Source organism: Myxine glutinosa, chromosome 1 (genome assembly GCF_964187855.1).
Source record: "Myxine glutinosa chromosome 1, kmMyxGlut1.1, whole genome shotgun sequence".
Lineage (NCBI taxonomy): Eukaryota > Metazoa > Chordata > Myxini > Myxiniformes > Myxinidae > Myxine > Myxine glutinosa.
The window spans coordinates 68,917,863-68,936,492 of record NC_136261.1 but is presented as its reverse complement, the minus strand read 5'-3'; positions in this window follow the sequence as shown (position 1 = coordinate 68,936,492).

The window sequence follows — 18,630 nt, the reverse complement described above, 5'->3', positions numbered from 1 at the left end:
TCTGTCGCTCAAGATTTTGGGTCTCACTATCTGCCATGATCTTTCTTGGGAAAACCACATTTCCAAGCTGGCCTCCAAAGCCAGTCGCCGACTGGGCATCCTCCGTCGTGCGAAGTCCTTCCTCGGCACACCTGAGCTCCTCACCACATACAAGGCTTTCATCCGCAGCTCAATGGAATACTGTTCTCCCCTATGGGCCGGTGCTCCTGCCTCACACCTAGCTCGGCTTCACGCTGTTGAAACCAAAGCTTTCAGAATTATTGGAATCTCCCGCGATGAAGCTATCTCTGAGGGCCTTTCACTCACTCACCGCAGGCAGGTAGGTGGTCTTTCTGTCTTCTACCGACTCCTCTCCGACCTTGCACCCCCAGCTCTCTCTGTGCTCTGTCCCCCAAATATTCCTACAGGTCGCACAAGATCTGCCAGCAACCCTCTGATGGTTAAACTGCCGAAATCTCGGCTCTCTGCTCACCTTCACTCTTTCATTCCTCTTTTCTCCCGCCTCTGGAACAAACTCCCTCACTCCCTTCAATCCCACTCCTCCCTCCAGGTCTTTAAAACAGCTGTTCACCACCATCTCTTAGCTTCCCCCATCCAAAACCTTGATCTTTTCTACCCCCGCTAATTCACCCCAGATCCACCTTGTTTGAAATTCCAACTTCTTTCCTGGAAGTCCTGGCAGTGTCCATATGTTTTATACATCTCCCACCGCCCCCTTCCCATGCCCCCCCCCCCCAAAGCCCTCGCCCTCTCTCAGATCTCTCGATGTCTCCATGTCTCTCGGTCCCTGCTCTCAAATGTTGTGTTTGTGTCCTTCCCCCTCTCTCCCCATCTTGTCTACCGCTCCCGATGTTATGTTTTATGTGTCGGTTTGTCTTTCTGTGTGATTAATGTTCGCTCTTTCACGAGCCTCGATCTTGTATACAAAAAAAAAAAAAAAAAAAAAAAAAAACAAACAAAAAAATAAAAATAAAAAGGGAAAACAAGACTAGTTTCCGTGTGTGTGTGTGTGTGCATGTGTTTGTGTGTATGTGTATATATATATATATATTGTTGCAGAATCCAACGTCGGCCTTCCCCACTTACAAAGGGGGGATTAATCCCCTCGCTTATGACTGACTGACGTGGTCCCTGTGGCTGTACAGCGACCTCCGGAAAGGCCGGTGGCACAGCCCCGTTCGTACCGCGGATAGATGTTATAATTGCCGAGCGGTTTTAAGCAACCACGGCACGAACCGTTACCAGGACTAACCCGATTCCTAGCGTTGGCCAAAATCGTGCCACAGGTGTCCAATGAGGGGAAAAGACAACAACGACGGATGTAGAGGAAAAAAAGGCAAAGGGTAAGAAATACAAATATGATTTATTTACTATTTACACAATTGAAAGCAACCAAGGAGTAGGAAAAGATAATAAAATAAAAACAGAAGAAGAAGCGGACACAGTGAAAATTCTAGCTTATCTATTACAGTCTTAATTAACCCAGGGACAGAACAAACAAAGACAGACTCTCACGGGGAATTGCACAGTGGATCGGCTGGAAGGAGGAATGGGAAGGCCCTGGCCACTGTAGGCGTCGAGGTCCGGCTCCAGGAGTCGACTCGCGTTCTTGGCGGGAAAACCTTGGTGTCTCCAACGCCACTCTCGTTCGACCCTTTGTGCTCCTCCTCAACTCAACTCTCAAAAGGCTTGCTGTCTCTTCTTTCAGCCACCAACAACCAACTCCTCTCTCAAAAGGCTTGCTGTCTCTTCTTTCAGCCACCAACAACCAACTACTAACCACCAAGAACTCCTGTTCTGACGCATGCGCACGCGTTTTATAGCGCGTCAGGCGATCAAGATGCCGGCCGCGAGGACACGCCCATCGGTGAGCTCGCCTCGGCCCTGATTGGTCACGAGGGCTCACCGACCCCGCCCTTAGAGGAGGCGTTGGCTAGACCACGCCTTGTCCCCGGCGCTGGGCCGACTCCTCCCACCTTCTGCTCCGAGATGACCTCGTGGCTAATGGAGTCGCGGTGAAAACCGGCAATCAGCTGCGGCGAAAACCACAAGCCCAAAGAACAGCGGAATGCAGCAAACCGCACAGAGGAATTTGTAATGCGGCTGACAAAAGGGGTTTCCAATGGAGGTTCTGGGGAAATTGAAAGGGGATACAACCTTGTTTGAATTCGGTGCAATGCAGTATTAGTTAATGGACGACATAGCCTTAACCTAATACACAGAATAAGGAAATAACTACCAACAAGGAGGAAATCTATGATTTGGCTACGTGATTGTATATGACCTAACTAAGGGACGCCCTATGACCTTTATGCACAGAATGGAGGCAGGAGGGTGGTCTTTACAATTCATTACACAATAAAACAAGTACAAAAAGTTTTAATTAAAACAAGCCGCGTCGATGTTACACAATGCCTAGATGCAGCTGTGCCTATAACGTCGATGTTATAGGCACAGGACATTCCTATTGATTCGATTACTTGATGTTATTTTTGTGCAAAGTGAAAATATATCTCGGCAATTTCCCGTGTGTGGCGACGAATTTTTAAATATATCTCGGCATTTTCCCGTCTGTTATTTCAGGCGGTGTATCACTGACCATGCCGCGATTTAAAAAAATATATATCTCGGCAATTTCCCGTGTGTGGCGACACGTGAACGAAGCTATACTCCTCTCTCCACATTATTGTGACGACGTATAAATTAAATATTTCATCGTGACGATTGTCATCAAATGGACGAATTTTTAATATATCTCGGCATTTTCCCGTCTGTTATTTCAGGTGGTGTATGACTGACCATCCCGCGATTTAAACAAAATATATATATCTCGGCATTTTCCCGTCTCTTATTTCGGGCGGTGTATGACTGACCATGCCACGATTTAAAAAAAAAAAAATCTCAATGGACTTGAAGTTACAGGCCTTTGAGAATTCATTTCGTTCTATAAAGGGCAACTTTCATCGGATTTTCTTCGTTTTTTTTCAACCGAGTCTAAAACTATGTTAGCGACTGTGAAAAATGAAATGATATATCGAATTTGATTTGAAATAAAACTGTGTGAGAGAGGAAGACACCACGGGCCTACAAAACAGGCCTCAAAGCTATGCGAGTTAATAAAATGGTGGATATTTGTTTATATGAAGGCTCTCCCAGAATGAGTGGAGCTATGGTTCCCAGAATGGGTGGAGCTTTGAGGTTTTGTCTTCTCTGCAAGAACAAGAACAAGAAGAAGAAGAAGAACAACAACAACAACAGCAGAGGGCACTCTATGAGCAGCGTCTGCGACGCGGCTAAAAACACAATTCTCATATCCACAACACTGCACCCTCCTCCTCTTAGGCACGTCCTGGGCCTATTACTTTTACTTTTAGTGTGGCACGTAGGTGTAGTTCCCTCTACATTTAACCTGACCCTGAGTGTGACAATTTTAAAACACAAATAAGTATGTCCCCCTGCTGCATTGCACCCTACCTAACAGTTTCACACCCACAGCTAACCGAATTGCGGAATGGTCTTCAAACTACAACATGAACGATGGGGGAGCATTATTTGCAGTTGACGCTATTTTATTTACAAAACGGAACCCAGGACCTGTGATTGTTCTTTTGGGGGGGGGCGCAGTCTGCCCTGCATCGACGCACCAGAAAGCACCAAAAACGCACCAAAACACCATCAAGCACCAGAAAGCACCCTTTGGTGCACAGTCATCACAGCTCATGAATAAAAATAACCAAACAAAACCTGCTGGTGGTCTCTTGCTCTTTGGCTCCCTCTGCCGGCTCTTGTCGTTTTTCCAGATGTTGTCTTTCTTCATTTTCTTACTGGCGGCCTATTTGGACATAATAAAAGTGCAGAAAACGTGTCCGTTTTTTATTTATGGCCCTCAGGGCCGACTAGGGGTGGTTCACTTGTGGGGCATAGGTGCCCTGTGACCAAGGTCCGCCAGCAAGATCTCGGGCCTTCATGGCCAGTTCCAGCAGAGGGGCCATGCCCCCACCCATGGGGTCCATAAGTGGTGCTCAGCCACAGTCATGTGGTCCATACGTGGTGCATCGATGCAGACAGCTGTGGTTGCGAGAGTTCGGGCGCACAATGGCGGACTCTCGCAAGCTCCCCTCGGCGCCCAGTGGCGCAAAGTCCTCGGGTGGGAGACAAGGGGGGGGGAAGAAGACAGGTGAGCGAGGGGTAAGGTCACAAGGGTACACATCAATAAAGGCAATGCAAGGTGAGGTGCGTCTGGAGACTGAGCGGAGAAAAGCTCGTCCCTACCGTACGTCACCCCCCCCCTGTTACCTACTCTACCCTTGCCCTTACCCCATATGTACAAAAATCAACACATGTACAAATTCATCACTACTGTCACGTCTTCCCCATATTTCCCCGACACCAAATTCGTCCCCACAATCCCTCTAATTCAAAATTTGCCATCACCAACTCATCATCAATCCTCATAAGGAGGGAGAGATGGAACACAAAACACAATGCCACACCCACGTCATGATGCATCTCACAATCCAAAACATCTGCACAGCAAAAAGAATAAAACATGGCATGGTGCGGAGTTTTGTCACCTCAGGTGAGTGGATGTAGATGGTGCGAGGAGATTCTTAATCCTAACTATCCTCTAAATGACTTTAATACACTTTACACTACCCCGGGGTCTTTCCCTGACAAACCATTGGCCATCTTACTCTATGCGGTTTTTAGAACCAAATTCCCATTGACCAAACTGTGGTGCTTCTCAATTTGGGGTCTCACTCCCCCAGTTCAACTCCCTGTGCCCTTGCACAATTTCCGGGCTGGGTCGTGCAGCTCTCCCAGCAGGTCTACCCACCTGCACACCTCCACCACTGTAGTTGCCTCCGAGCTTACCTGCTCCTCACCCTAACCTATCTAACTGGGGAAGGCCCTCTGGCGCTCTCCCCACTCGGTGCCCTCTCTGGCACTGGGCTACCCGGGTCCGTCCTCCGGATCCTCGGGCCCCATCCACAACTCGACCGGTTCCCAGAGCCCACCTGCGGCCTCACCTGGCCGACATCCTAACAGTGGCGGAGTGTCCATTCAACTACACACACTAACAGGCTACACGCCCAGCCATTTCCACGACACTAATGCACCCATCCAACCATCATTCTTCCACCACGCACCACAGATGCCAATATCCAACCACAATTTACCTGTACCCTGTACCTAACTCTTAAACTACCCTCCCCGGGTATTCGTGATGGGGGTCCAGTCTTCCCCCATTCACACCTTCGCACCATCCACTCCACTCCACAGTTCCCACCATACTCACTCCATGACTATCCATTCCATACTCCATATATTCCATACCATTTATTCCATACACCTGCAGTTGCACACCTGTGCAATCACTCCTATACCTGGTGCTTCCTGCACCCTCCTTCCTCCCAGGACCATTTGGTCAACACAGCACACATCACCATCACTCACTCATACACTGCTCCATACACCTGTTCAGTTGCACACCTGTGCAATCTCAATCATTCCTCACTCATTGCTCCATACACTTCCACGCTCAATACACTTTCGATTCTCAAACACACGGCATCATCTTATCTAACTACTCCCCTCTGGAACTTGCGCTTCCCAGTCGCCCCTTTAAACTATTGCGCTCCCTCGTCATTATAATCCAAACTAATCTACCTGCGTCCCCACTACAGGTATCATTGTCACTACCTAACCTTACCGTTACCTATGGTCATCTTCTCTAGATCCCTACACAAGATATCCTAACCCTCCCGGGCTAGTTTTCACTGCCACAAACCCCATAACTAGTGCTCCTCTGCCCCCGCTGTGAGGGATGGCAGAGTTGCCATCCCACCACATCGGGTATCTCTCACTATAAATTTTGCTCACCAAATTCCAGCCAATTAAAAATTTGCCAATCACTCTACCAATCATTTGCCAATCATCAAATTTTGCTTTTTAATTTCGGGTCCAAAACACGATCATCATTACACGTCTACTCACTTGAGCCTCTCGGTGCGCCAATTCATTTCTAAAGCTCGGCTTCGCAAAGCCGAGCAATGAATGCGGGTTATTTGGTGCCGGCGGTTGGATTCATCCGGCATTCGGTGCAGGGAAGGGGGCTTACCCGGGCCGAGATCCCACGCACCATCTTGGCACGGAGCCGTCCAATGGCCCGATCTCGCCCTGCCGGAACGCCGCAACAAAAAGGGGTCGCCATGACGACCCTTCTTACCGGGCCGCCCGTTCCGCCTAGCGGAGCACGGACGCGGCCGTTCAGAGCGCGGCCCGGCGTGGACCGCGTACGGCGGTTCTTTCGAAAGCGCCGCGGTTACGGTCCCCGCTGGTCCCCGCTGCACACGAAGCTGCCCGGCTTGCACCGAGGGCCCGCTTCGGCTATAAGTCGATCTAACCGCTAACTCGGTTAGCATCGATGCTCCACTTGCATGCTCACACCCCGCATTCCGTTCCTTGCTCATACATCCAGCCGTTCCCATGCTCCTTGTCATTGCACCTTCTCTTACACACCCAGGTCCCCTCATTCCGCTCACAGACTTTGTCACACACCTGACCACCACACACCTTTGCACACACTCATCGTTCGCACACCTCACCAACACACCTTTTCACGCCCCCTCCTCGGTCACATCCTCTGTGACAACCACAGGTGTGCTCTCTTCCGCACACCCAATCACGTGCCTCACTACAAATTCCAGTGTGCATTCCCACACGTGCTCGACCATTCCAGGTGTGCATCCTTTCACTCCAGGTGTACATCCTTCCATTCCAGGTGTGCATTCTCGCTCACCTGCCACAACCAACTCATGCTCCGTGTCACTCTCACTACTCTTACCACCACACTCGTTCGCACATTCACCCTTACCCTTGACAGCACACTCTGTTATCATGCACTCCTCTGTTACACACCTTTCTCACGCATCCTCTTGCGCACACTCTCCCGTTACACCCTCCGTAACACTCACCACAGGTGTGCACTCTCTCGTTACATCCTCTGTAACCCTCCCCATCCCGCGCTTCCATGTGCCCCCTCGCACACGCGCTACGACCAACTCACTCTCGACAGCACACTCACTCCTCGGCGCGCACTTTTTCCTCACACACCCCATAGTCGGACATTCTCGCACACCTCCACCTTCACACTCTGCACCTGTCGCACACTTTACCAGCGGCCTCTCACGAACACCCGGGTCCAAACCAACCCCCAAGCCGACTGAATCTCCCCTCACACCATATACATTTCTGCGTATATCGCCACTCACCTTGGCACCTCGTCTCCGCACCTCGTCTCCGCACCTCCTCCGCCACCTGCAAACTCTTTATCTGGTTAGCAAGCACACCATCACGATTTGAGCACCGACCTTGTACATATTCCATCACCTACTCCTTTATCTCCCTCTTAGTTTGCCTCCGTCTCTTCTTAATTTCACTCACCCCCTCTTCCACATCCTCTAATTTTTGCTTCACCTCTTTTATTTCCCGGTGCGTCTCCTCAATTTCGTCCTCTAAGGCCACCTTGACCGTTTCTATGTGTATCCTCACCTCCCGGTCCTTCGTCTCGATTTCCTCTGTCACCTCGTCCAACCTCGTCAGTCCCTCACGTACCATCCGACATTCCCTCTTCGTCGCTATTAAGTCATTTTTGATTTCTTTTTGTGTCGCTTTCAACCCTCCTAGTACCGCAATGTTCTTTTCTACCTGCTCCACTAGTTCCCTTTGTCCCACTGTCAGCTGTTCCACCTCCTGCGTCAACTCCTCTATGCCACCTTGTAACTTTGCCGTCCCATTTCTCACCTCTTTCTCCACACACTTCTCACCTCGGAGGAGGTCCCTCCTTCATCTGTCCTTCATCTGTCCCTCCTCGCGTACCCCCGAGACCTCCTCGCGTACACCTTGTCTTATTTCCTCCCCCATCTCCTCCATTTCTTTAGTAGATGCCGCCTTCATCTGTCCCAATTCATTCCTCTGAGCATCCAGTTTAGTGTCTAACCCGATTTTCACCTCCTCTATCTGGTTCCCCATCCGTTTGATTTCCTGGGCGGATTGCTCCCCTACTTCCCGCAATTTGTCGTCCATTGTGTTTTCTAACCCCCTAACCCATTCTTCATTACTTCCATCTGCTTCTCCTGGGCAGCCATTCTATTTTCCAACCCCGTTAACCCATTCTTTACCTCTTTTATCCCGTTGTCTAACCCTTCAAATTTATTGTCCAACCCCTCAAATTTACCCTCAAATTTCTTGTCTAAACCCTCAAATTTATTTCCCAACTGTTCGCTGGTACCTCTCGCTTCATCCCTCATTGCCCCCATTTGGCCCCCCAATTGCTGCCCCATTCTATCCATTTTTGCATTCAGTTGGGTCAGGAATATTCTGAGGTCAAACCCGGTTTGCCCAGCGCCCCCAGCCGCCACCGCGGGCTCGACCTCCGCGGCGCCGCCATTTTGTGCACCCCCAACCTCGTGCGCGAGGGCGCCATTTTGTGCGTCTGATACCTCCTCAACCACATCATCATTTCTCTCCTCCATTTCTTCCCTTTGGTCCTGGGTTACACCTAACCCCTCTTCTAGTTCCCCCACCGGCATCACGTCGCCTTGACCGTCCATGGCACGATTTTAAATTTCAGATGTTATAAAATACAATTTTTGGGCCACTCGTAATTTGAGTGCGCTAAGCGCTTCAGGTCCGAATCTCGCTCCCGACACCAAATGTTGCGGAATCCAACGTCGGCCTTCCCCACTTACAAAGGGGGGATTAATCCCCTCGCTTATGACTGACCGACGTGGTCCCTGTGGCTGTACAGCGACCTCCGGAAAGGCCGGTGGCACAGCCCCATTCGTACCGCGGACAGATGTTATAATTGCCGAGCGGTTTTAAGCAACCGCGGCACGAACCGTTACCAGGACTAACCCGATTCCTAGCGTTGGCCAAAATCGTGCCACAGGTGTCCAATGAGGGGAAAAGACAACAACGATGGATGTAGAGGAAAGAAAGGCAAAGGGTAAGAAATACAAATATGATTTATTTACTATTTACACAATTGAAAGCAACCAAGGAGTAGGAAAAGATAATAAAATAAAAACAGAAGAAGAAGCGGACACAGTGAAAATTCTAGCTTATCTATTGCAGTCTTAATTAACCCAGGGACAGAACAAACAAAGACAGACTCACACGGGGAATTGCAGAGTGGATCGGCTGGAAGGAGGAATGGGAAGGCCCTGGCCACTGTAGGCGTCGAGGTACGGCTCCAGGAGTCGACTCACGTTTTTGGCGGGAAAACCTTGGTGTCTCCAACGCCACTCTCGTTCGACCCTTTGTGCTCCTCCTCAACTCAACTCTCAAAAGGCTTGCTGTCTCTTCTTTCAGCCACCAACAACCAACTATTTTCTCAACTCAACTCTCAAAAGGCTTGCTGTCTCTTCTTTCAGCCACCAACAACCAACTCCTCTCTCAAAAGGCTTGCTGTCTCTTCTTTCAGCCACCAACAACCAACTACTAACCACCAACAACTCCTGTTCTGACGCATGCGCACGCGTTTTATAGCGTGCCTGGCGATCAAGACGCCGGCCGCTAGGACACACCCATCGGTGAGCTCGCCTCGGCCCTGATTGGTCGCGAGGGCTCACCGACCCCGCCCTTAGAGGAGGCGTTGGCTAGACCACGCCTTGTCTCCGGCGCTGGGCCGACTCCTCCCACCTTCTGCTCCGAGATGACCTCGTGGCTAATGGAGTCGCGGTGAAAACCGCCAAGCAGCTGCGGCGAAAACCACAAGCCCAAAGAACAGCGGAATGCAGCAAACCGCGCAGAGGAATAGAGGAATTTGTAATGCGGCTGACAAAAGGGGAATCTAATGGATGTTCTGGGGAAATTGAAAGGGGATACTACCTTGTTTGAATTCGGTGCAATGCAGTATTAGTTAATGGACGACATAGCCTTAACCTAATACACAGAATAAGGAAATAACTACCAACAAGGAGGAAATCTATGATTTGGCTACGTGATTGTATATGACCTAACTAAGGGACGCCCTTTGACCTTTATACACAGAATGGAGGCAGGAGGGTGGTCTTTACAATTCATTACACAATAAAAAAAACACAATTCTCATATCCACAACAATATATATATATACTAGCGGGGTCACCCGTGGGAATCCCACGGGCATGGATGTGTGTGACATTTCGACATATTGAGTTATATGCTGCACATTCATTTTTACAAAATGGTTACTGGCAAGTCATCAGATCCAGAAATGGTGTGAATTTAGTTATTTCACATAATATGTGACCCCTCACTCCTCTCCACCTGACACTCTCCTGTCTCCACCTGACACTCTCCTGTCTCCACCTGACACTCTCCTCTCTCCACCTAGCACTCCTCTCCTCTCCAAACCCTCACATCCCTCTCCTTTCCAATCCCTCACCTCTCCAATCCCTCACACTCCTCTCCTCTCCAATCCTTCACACGCCTCTCCAATCGCGCCTCACACTCCTCTCCAATCGCGCCTCACACTCCTCTCCAATCGCGCCTCACACTCCTCTCCAATCGTGCCTCACACTCCTCTCCAATCGTGCCTCACACTCCCCTCCAATCACTCCTCTCCAATCGTGCCTCACACTCCTCTCCAATCACGCCTCACACTCCTCTCCAATCGTGCCTCACACTCCTCTCCAATCGCGCCTCACACTCCTCTCCAATCGCGCCTCACTCGCCTCTCCAATCGGCTTTCCCCGTCTCGTTTCTCTCCTTTTTCTCCCGTCTCGTTCTTTTTCTTGCTCCAAATCGGCCCGTCGGAATCGGAAATCGGCCCGTCTCGCCCGTCGGCCCGTCGGAATCGGAAATCGGCCCGTCTTGCTTTTGTGCTTGTGCGTAAATAAATTGTGTTCATGACACCATTTCTGGTGTTGGGCTAGCGGCTAGGGTGCCGGCTTAGGATCCTGGGTTCGAATCTCGGTCGATCGCCGAATTAATGCCAGGGGGGTTGACTCAGCCTGTCATCCTTCCGAGGTCGGCTAATTGAGTACCAGTTCACTGGTAATTCCCTGTTTGTCGTTGAAGGCGGCAAAAAGGGTTGGCGTCAGGAAGGGCATCCGGCCGTAAAACATTGCTTCAAAAAGGGGACAAAAAAACAACAACTACCACGGTCCCCGAAAAGGCCAACCCCCGCTTTGCGGGGAAAAATGGCCTCTAAACGGTGGTTTTTACACCATTTCTGGATCTGATGACTTGCCAGTAACCATTTTGTAAAAATGAATGTGCAGCATCTAACTCAATATGTCGAAATGTCACACACATCCATGCCCGTGGGATTCCCACGGGTGACCCCGCAAGTTTGCATTGACGTTCGTCGATGGACTCGTTCGCCCGTCTCATTCGTTTTCTTGCTGCATCCTGTTCAAGTCTGCGTTCTTCATCGATCGTCTCATTCATTTTGGAAATAGAAGTTTCCACGCAGCGCATGAATTGTCACGATCCTCAAGAGGAATTTGTCTCGTAATCATCAAATGATAAATGGCAAGTAAATTATATTGTGGAAAATTAAAGATTTCAAATAAACCTATTTAAAGTGTATTCGCACATAACTAATTTTAAAAAACGAAGAAATATCTCTCGGTAATTTCCTGAAACATATTTTACTTCCGGCTAATAATGTTGAATTAAATAAAAACGAAGAAATATATGTCGGCATCATTGTTGACGTTTTTGTGACGACTGTCATCAAACGAAAAAGTAATATATCTTAACGGAAAAGCAAAAGCGAATTTTTAATATATATCGACACGTTGCCGTCGGTGTCATGTTGGGCGGTGTATGATACACCATGACGCGATTTTTAAAAATATATCTCTGCATTTTCCCGCGTGTGTGGAATGTTCTCAATTATTGCTGACACCGAGTCCAAAACCATCGATAAAAATGAAATCATATGGTGAGTTAGATTGGAGATAAAGGCGTGAGAGAGACTCAATGGCCTTGAAGTTGAAGTTACAGGCGTTTGAGAATTCATTTCGTTCTATAAACGGCAACTTTCATTGGATTTCCTTCCCGTTTTTTTTCAACCGAGTCGAAAACTATGTTAGCGACTGTGAAAAATGAAATGATATATCGAATTTTTAATATGTATCGACACGTTGCCGTCGGTGTCATGTTAGGCGGTGTATGATACACCATGACGCGATTTTAAAAAATATATCTGCATTTTCCCGCGTGTGTGGAATGTTCTCAATTATTGCTGACACCGACTCTAAAACCATCGATAAAAATGAAATCATATGGTGAGTTAGATTGGAGATAAAGGCGTGAGAGAGACTCAATGGCCTTGAAGTTACAGGCATTTGAGAATTCATTTCGTTCTATAAACGGCAACTTTCATCGGATTTTCTTCTCGTTTTTTTTCAACCGAGTCTAAAACTATGTTAGCGACTGTGAAAAATGAAATGATATATCGAATTTAAAATAGATATCGACACATTGCCGTCGGTGTCATGTTGGGCGGTGTAGGATACACCATGACGCGATTTTAAAAAATATATCTCTGCATTTTCCCGCGTGTGTGGAATGTTTGTGGAAAATTAAAGATTTCAAATAAACCTATTTAAAGTGTATGCGCACATAACTAATAAAAAAAACGAAGAAATATCTCTCGGTAATTTCCTGAAACATATTTTACTTCCGGCTAATATGTTGAATGAAATAAAAACGAAGAAATATATGTCGGCATCATTGTTGACGTTTTTGTGACGACTATCATCAAACGAAATAGTAATATATCATAACGGAAAAGCAAAAGCGAATTTTTAATATATATCGACACATTGCCGGCGGTGTCATGTTGGGCGGTGTATGATACACCATGACGCTATTTTAAAAAATATATCTCTGCATTTTCCCGCGTGTGTGGATTGTTCTCAATTATTGCTGACACCGAGTCTAAAAGTAAAACCATCGATAAAAATGAAATCATATGGTGAGTTAGATTGGAGATAAAGGCGTGAGAGAGACTCAATTGCCTTGAAGTTACAGGCCTTTGAGAATTCATTTCGTTCTATAAACGGCAACTTTCATCGGATTTTCTTCCCGTTTTTTTTCAACCGAGTCTAAAACTATGTTAGCGACTGTGAAAAATGAAATGATTTATCGAATTTGATTTGAAATAAAACTGGGGGAGAGCAAGACACCACGGGCCTACAAAACAGGACTCAAAGCTATGCGAGTTAATAAAATGGTGGATATTTGTTTATAGCCACTCCCAGAATGGGTGGAGCTATGGGTGGAGCTACTCTGCAAACCGAGTAAGCCACACCCCGGACAGACACCCAACAGATAGACAGACAGACAGACAGAATCATCTACGGCTATTATAATATAGATAACTGTAAGAAATAGTAGAAACTCCAAAGTACGAGCAGGGCGTCTCATTTGTATTGAATATATATATATATATATATATATATATATATATATACAGTATATATATATATATATATATATATATATATATATATATATATATATTATATATATATATATATATATATATCTATCTATATTATAATAGCCGTAGATGATTCTGTCTGTCTGTCTGTCTATCTGTTGGGTGTCTGTCCGGGGTGTGGCTTACTCGGTTTGCAGAGTAGCTCCACCCATAGCTCCACCCATTCTGGGAGTGGCTATAAACAAATATCCACCATTTTATTAACTCGCATAGCTTTGAGTCCTGTTTTGTAGGCCCGTGGTGTCTTGCTCTCCCCCAGTTTTATTTCAAATCAAATTCGATAAATCATTTCATTTTTCACAGTCGCTAACATAGTTTTAGACTCGGTTGAAAAAAAACGGGAAGAAAATCCGATGAAAGTTGCCGTTTATAGAACGAAATGAATTCTCAAAGGCCTGTAACTTCAAGGCCATTGAGTCTCTCTCACGCCTTTATCTCCAATCTAACTCACCATATGATTTCATTTTTATCGATGGTTTTACTTTTAGACTCGGTGTCAGCAATAATTGAGAACAATCCACACACGCGGGAAAATGCAGAGATATATTTTTTAAAATAGCGTCATGGTGTATCATACACCGCCCAACATGACACCGCCGGCAATGTGTCGATATATATTAAAAATTCGCTTTTGCTTTTCCGTTATGATATATTACTATTTCGTTTGATGATAGTCGTCACAAAAACGTCAACAATGATGCCGACATATATTTCTTCGTTTTTATTTCATTCAACATATTAGCCGGAAGTAAAATATGTTTCAGGAAATTACCGAGAGATATTTCTTCGTTTTTTTTATTAGTTATGTGCGCATACACTTTAAATAGGTTTATTTGAAATCTTTAATTTTCCACAAACATTCCACACACGCGGGAAAATGCAGATATATTTTTTAAAATCGCGTCATGGTGTATCATACACCGCCTAACATGACACCGACGGCAACGTGTCGATACATATTAAAAATTCGATATATCATTTCATTTTTCACAGTCGCTAACATAGTTTTCGACTCGGTTGAAAAAAAACGGGAAGGAAATCCAATGAAAGTTGCCGTTTATAGAACGAAATGAATTCTCAAACGCCTGTAACTTCAACTTCAAGGCCATTGAGTCTCTCTCACGCCTTTATCTCCAATCTAACTCACCATATGATTTCATTTTTATCGATGGTTTTACTTTTAGACTCGGTGTCAGCAATAATTGAGAACATTCCACACACGCGGGAAAATGCAGAGATATATTTTTAAAAATCGCGTCATGGTGTATCATACACCGCCCAACATGACACCGACGGCAACGTGTCAATATATATTAAAAATTCGCTTTTGCTTTTCCGTTAAGATATATTACTTTTTCGTTTGATGACAGTCGTCACAAAAACGTCAACAATGATGCCGACATATATTTCTTCGTTTTTATTTAATTCAACATTATTAGCCGGAAGTAAAATATGTTTCAGGAAATTACCGAGAGATATTTCTTCGTTTTTTAAAATTAGTTATGTGCGAATACACTTTAAATAGGTTTATTTGAAATCTTTAATTTTCCACAATATAATTTACTTGCCATTTATCATTTGATGATTACGAGACAAATTCCTCTTGAGGATCGTGACAATTCATGCGCTGCGTGGAAACTTCTATTTCCAAAATGAATGAGACGATCGATGAAGAACGCAGACTTGAACAGGATGCAGCAAGAAAACGAATGAGACGGGCGAACGAGTCCATCGACGAACGTCAATGCAAACTTGCGGGGTCACCCGTGGGAATCCCACGGGCATGGATGTGTGTGACATTTCGACATATTGAGTTAGATGCTGCACATTCATTTTTACAAAATGGTTACTGGCAAGTCATCAGATCCAGAAATGGTGTAAAAACCACCGTTTAGAGGCCATTTTTCCCCGCAAAGCGGGGGTTGGCCTTTTCGGGGACCGTGGTAGTTGTTGTTTTTTTGTCCCCTTTTTGAAGCAATGTTTTACGGCCGGATGCCCTTCCTGACGCCAACCCTTTTTGCCGCCTTCAACGACAAACAGGGAATTACCAGTGAACTGGTACTCAATTAGCCGACCTCAGAAGGATGACAGGCTGAGTCAACCCCCCTGGCATTAATTCGGCGATCGACCGAGATTCGAACCCAGGATCCTAAGCCGGCACCCTAGCCGCTAGCCCAACACCAGAAATGGTGTCATGAACACAATTTATTTACGCACAAGCACAAAAGCAAGACGGGCCGATTTCCGATTCCGACGGGCCGACGGGCGAGACGGGCCGATTTCCGATTCCGACGGGCCGATTTGGAGCAAGAAAAAGAACGAGACGGGAGAAAAAGGAGAGAAACGAGACGGGGAAAGCCGATTGGAGAGGCGAGTGAGGCGCGATTGGAGAGGAGTGTGAGGCGCGATTGGAGAGGAGTGTGAGGCACGATTGGAGAGGAGTGTGAGGCGTGATTGGAGAGGAGTGTGAGGCACGATTGGAGAGGAGTGATTGGAGGGGAGTGTGAGGCACGATTGGAGAGGAGTGTGAGGCACGATTGGAGAGGAGTGTGAGGCGCGATTGGAGAGGAGTGTGAGGCGCGATTGGAGAGGAGTGTGAGGCGCGATTGGAGAGGCGTGTGAAGGATTGGAGAGGAGAGGAGTGTGAGGGATTGGAGAGGTGAGGGATTGGAAAGGAGAGGGATGTGAGGGTTTGGAGAGGAGAGGAGTGCTAGGTGGAGAGAGGAGAGTGTCAGGTGGAGACAGGAGAGTGTCAGGTGGAGACAGGAGAGTGTCAGGTGGAGAGGAGTGAGGGGTCACATATTATGTGAAATAACTAAATTCACACCATTTCTGGATCTGATGACTTGCCAGTAACCATTTTGTAAAAATGAATGTGCAGCATATAACTCAATATGTCGAAATGTCACACACATCCATGCCCGTGGGATTCCCACGGGTGACCCCGCTAGTATATATATATATATATATATATATATATATATATATATATATATATATATATATATATATATATATATATATATATATATATATATATATATATATATATATATATATATGTGTGTGTATGTATGTGTATATGTGTGTGTGTGGGTGTGCACGCACATGCATTCACATGTTATCAGATGTAAATACATTGTGTAGATTACATCATTTGTGGATCTGATAAATTGCCAGTAACCATTTTGTAAAACTGAATGTGCAGCAACTAAATGAAGATGTCCAAATGTCACACACGTCCATGCCCATGGGATTCCCATGGGTGACCCCACTAGTCTATACAATAATACGCTTGTTTGTCCGTCCGTTCGTCTGCCTGTGTGTAACATTCCATTCCACCCATTGGTTGGACGGCTGGCCTGACACCACCCCATTTGTTCCTTGAAAATTCAGTCACCACGTTGGAGCTATGGGAAGCCAAAGACATATTTGGAGCTGTTATTTTTGCCATCACGTCTTTACAAGTTTTGCCTTCGACTGTTAAAAAGATCAACAAATATTGAAAGGGTGTAGTCGATTGGTGTCATGGGCCTTGTGAAGGCCACATTCTGTATAGACCTCAGGCTTCAGGCCTTGGCAGCGGTCTGTTGTCCATTCAACACTGTCGTGGTTAAATTTAATCGAAATTCTGAAATCTGTGGATTGTCGGACTTGGCTGCATGTGGGGCCACCTTGAGGGGTCATGCCAACCTCTCAATGACAGCAGACAGGCTGCATGGGATGGTCTACCTGCCCCCCCCCCCCCCCCACCCCTTGTCCTGCACACCAAAGGCCACTTGCCTCTTTTTTAAAGGAACCAGACGTGGGTTTTTTAAGTGAATATTTTAATGATCTACATAATCTTATAATCATAAAGTATTAAAGCACATATATTGAGTATCTTCTATATTCGCTCAGTCAACTTGAATGAATAAACCTATTCACGTCAGCAGTTACCGTTCCATAATTAATTATACAGTGCCAGTCAGATGAAAAACATTAGACGAGCAGCGAGGACATGAGCTGAAACGATTCCTTTTCATCTCGGACTAAGAAAATTAAATACACCTACAGCACATGGTTTAAGGTGGTTTACCAACTTCAAAGCCTTGCTGTGTAAATATATTGTCTCTACTCACAACACTACCCGGCAGTGATGAGATCTGACATTTCCACAAAGACAATAACTATCTCCTCAAGGCCTCTTGGCTTCTTTCCACCCCGAGCCAACCCTGTCCCCGGTATGCTGCTTCTCGGTGGAGAGATATATTTAAGGGGTTGTTCATCGAGGAACAGGGAGAAATATATGCTGGTGAAGGAGCTGCGCTCCAACGCGAGTCGAAAGAATTGACGCGACCAAAGACGGAATACGTCCGAGTTGCTTTATTGAAACAAAACAGCTCAGGTATTCTGACAAAAAGCCCGTTTATCGGGGAGCATTATATATACACATTTATGTCGGGAAGTTTGCCCGGCAAAAGCTATACCGGGCATGCCCGGGTGTCAAGGGCGAGCCTTGGAAAGGCGAGTCTGGACCTGCCCGGGCGTGTTTGGCTGCGGCCTGGCAAGTCGAGGCTGGGCGTGCCCGGGCGCTCTGGACGAGCACTGGAAAGGCGAGAGCGGGCATGCCCGGACGCTCTGGGCGAGCCCTGGAAAGGCGATAGCGGGCATGCCCGGACGTTCTGGGCGAGCCCTGGAAAGGCGATAGCGGGCATGCCCGGACGCTCTGGGCGAGCCCTGGAAAGGCGATAGCGGGCATGCCCGGGAAAGACGAGACCAGGCGTGCCCGGGAGGTTCGGGCGTGCCCGGGAACAGTGAGTCCGGGCATGCCCGGGAGAGGCGCGTCTGGCCGTGTTCTGGCCGGTGCAAGGCGATTGTGTGCATCCAGCAGTAACCGCTACACACGCCCCTCCAGAATCGACCTGCACCGGCAGGGTCAATTTAAGGGGGGTCCGGATGACCCGGCCGAAGCGACCCCTGGAGGGTCGTGGGGAGGGGTCCGACGTGGTGGTGGGTGGTCGAGCGGGGGGAACTGTGGACGGGGGGCGGCCTCGCCGCGGAGGAAGGGCCAACCGTGGTGGTCGGTCGACGTCCATTGCGCCGGTTTGAGGCGGTCCACAGAGATCCGGTCCGACCGGCCGCCA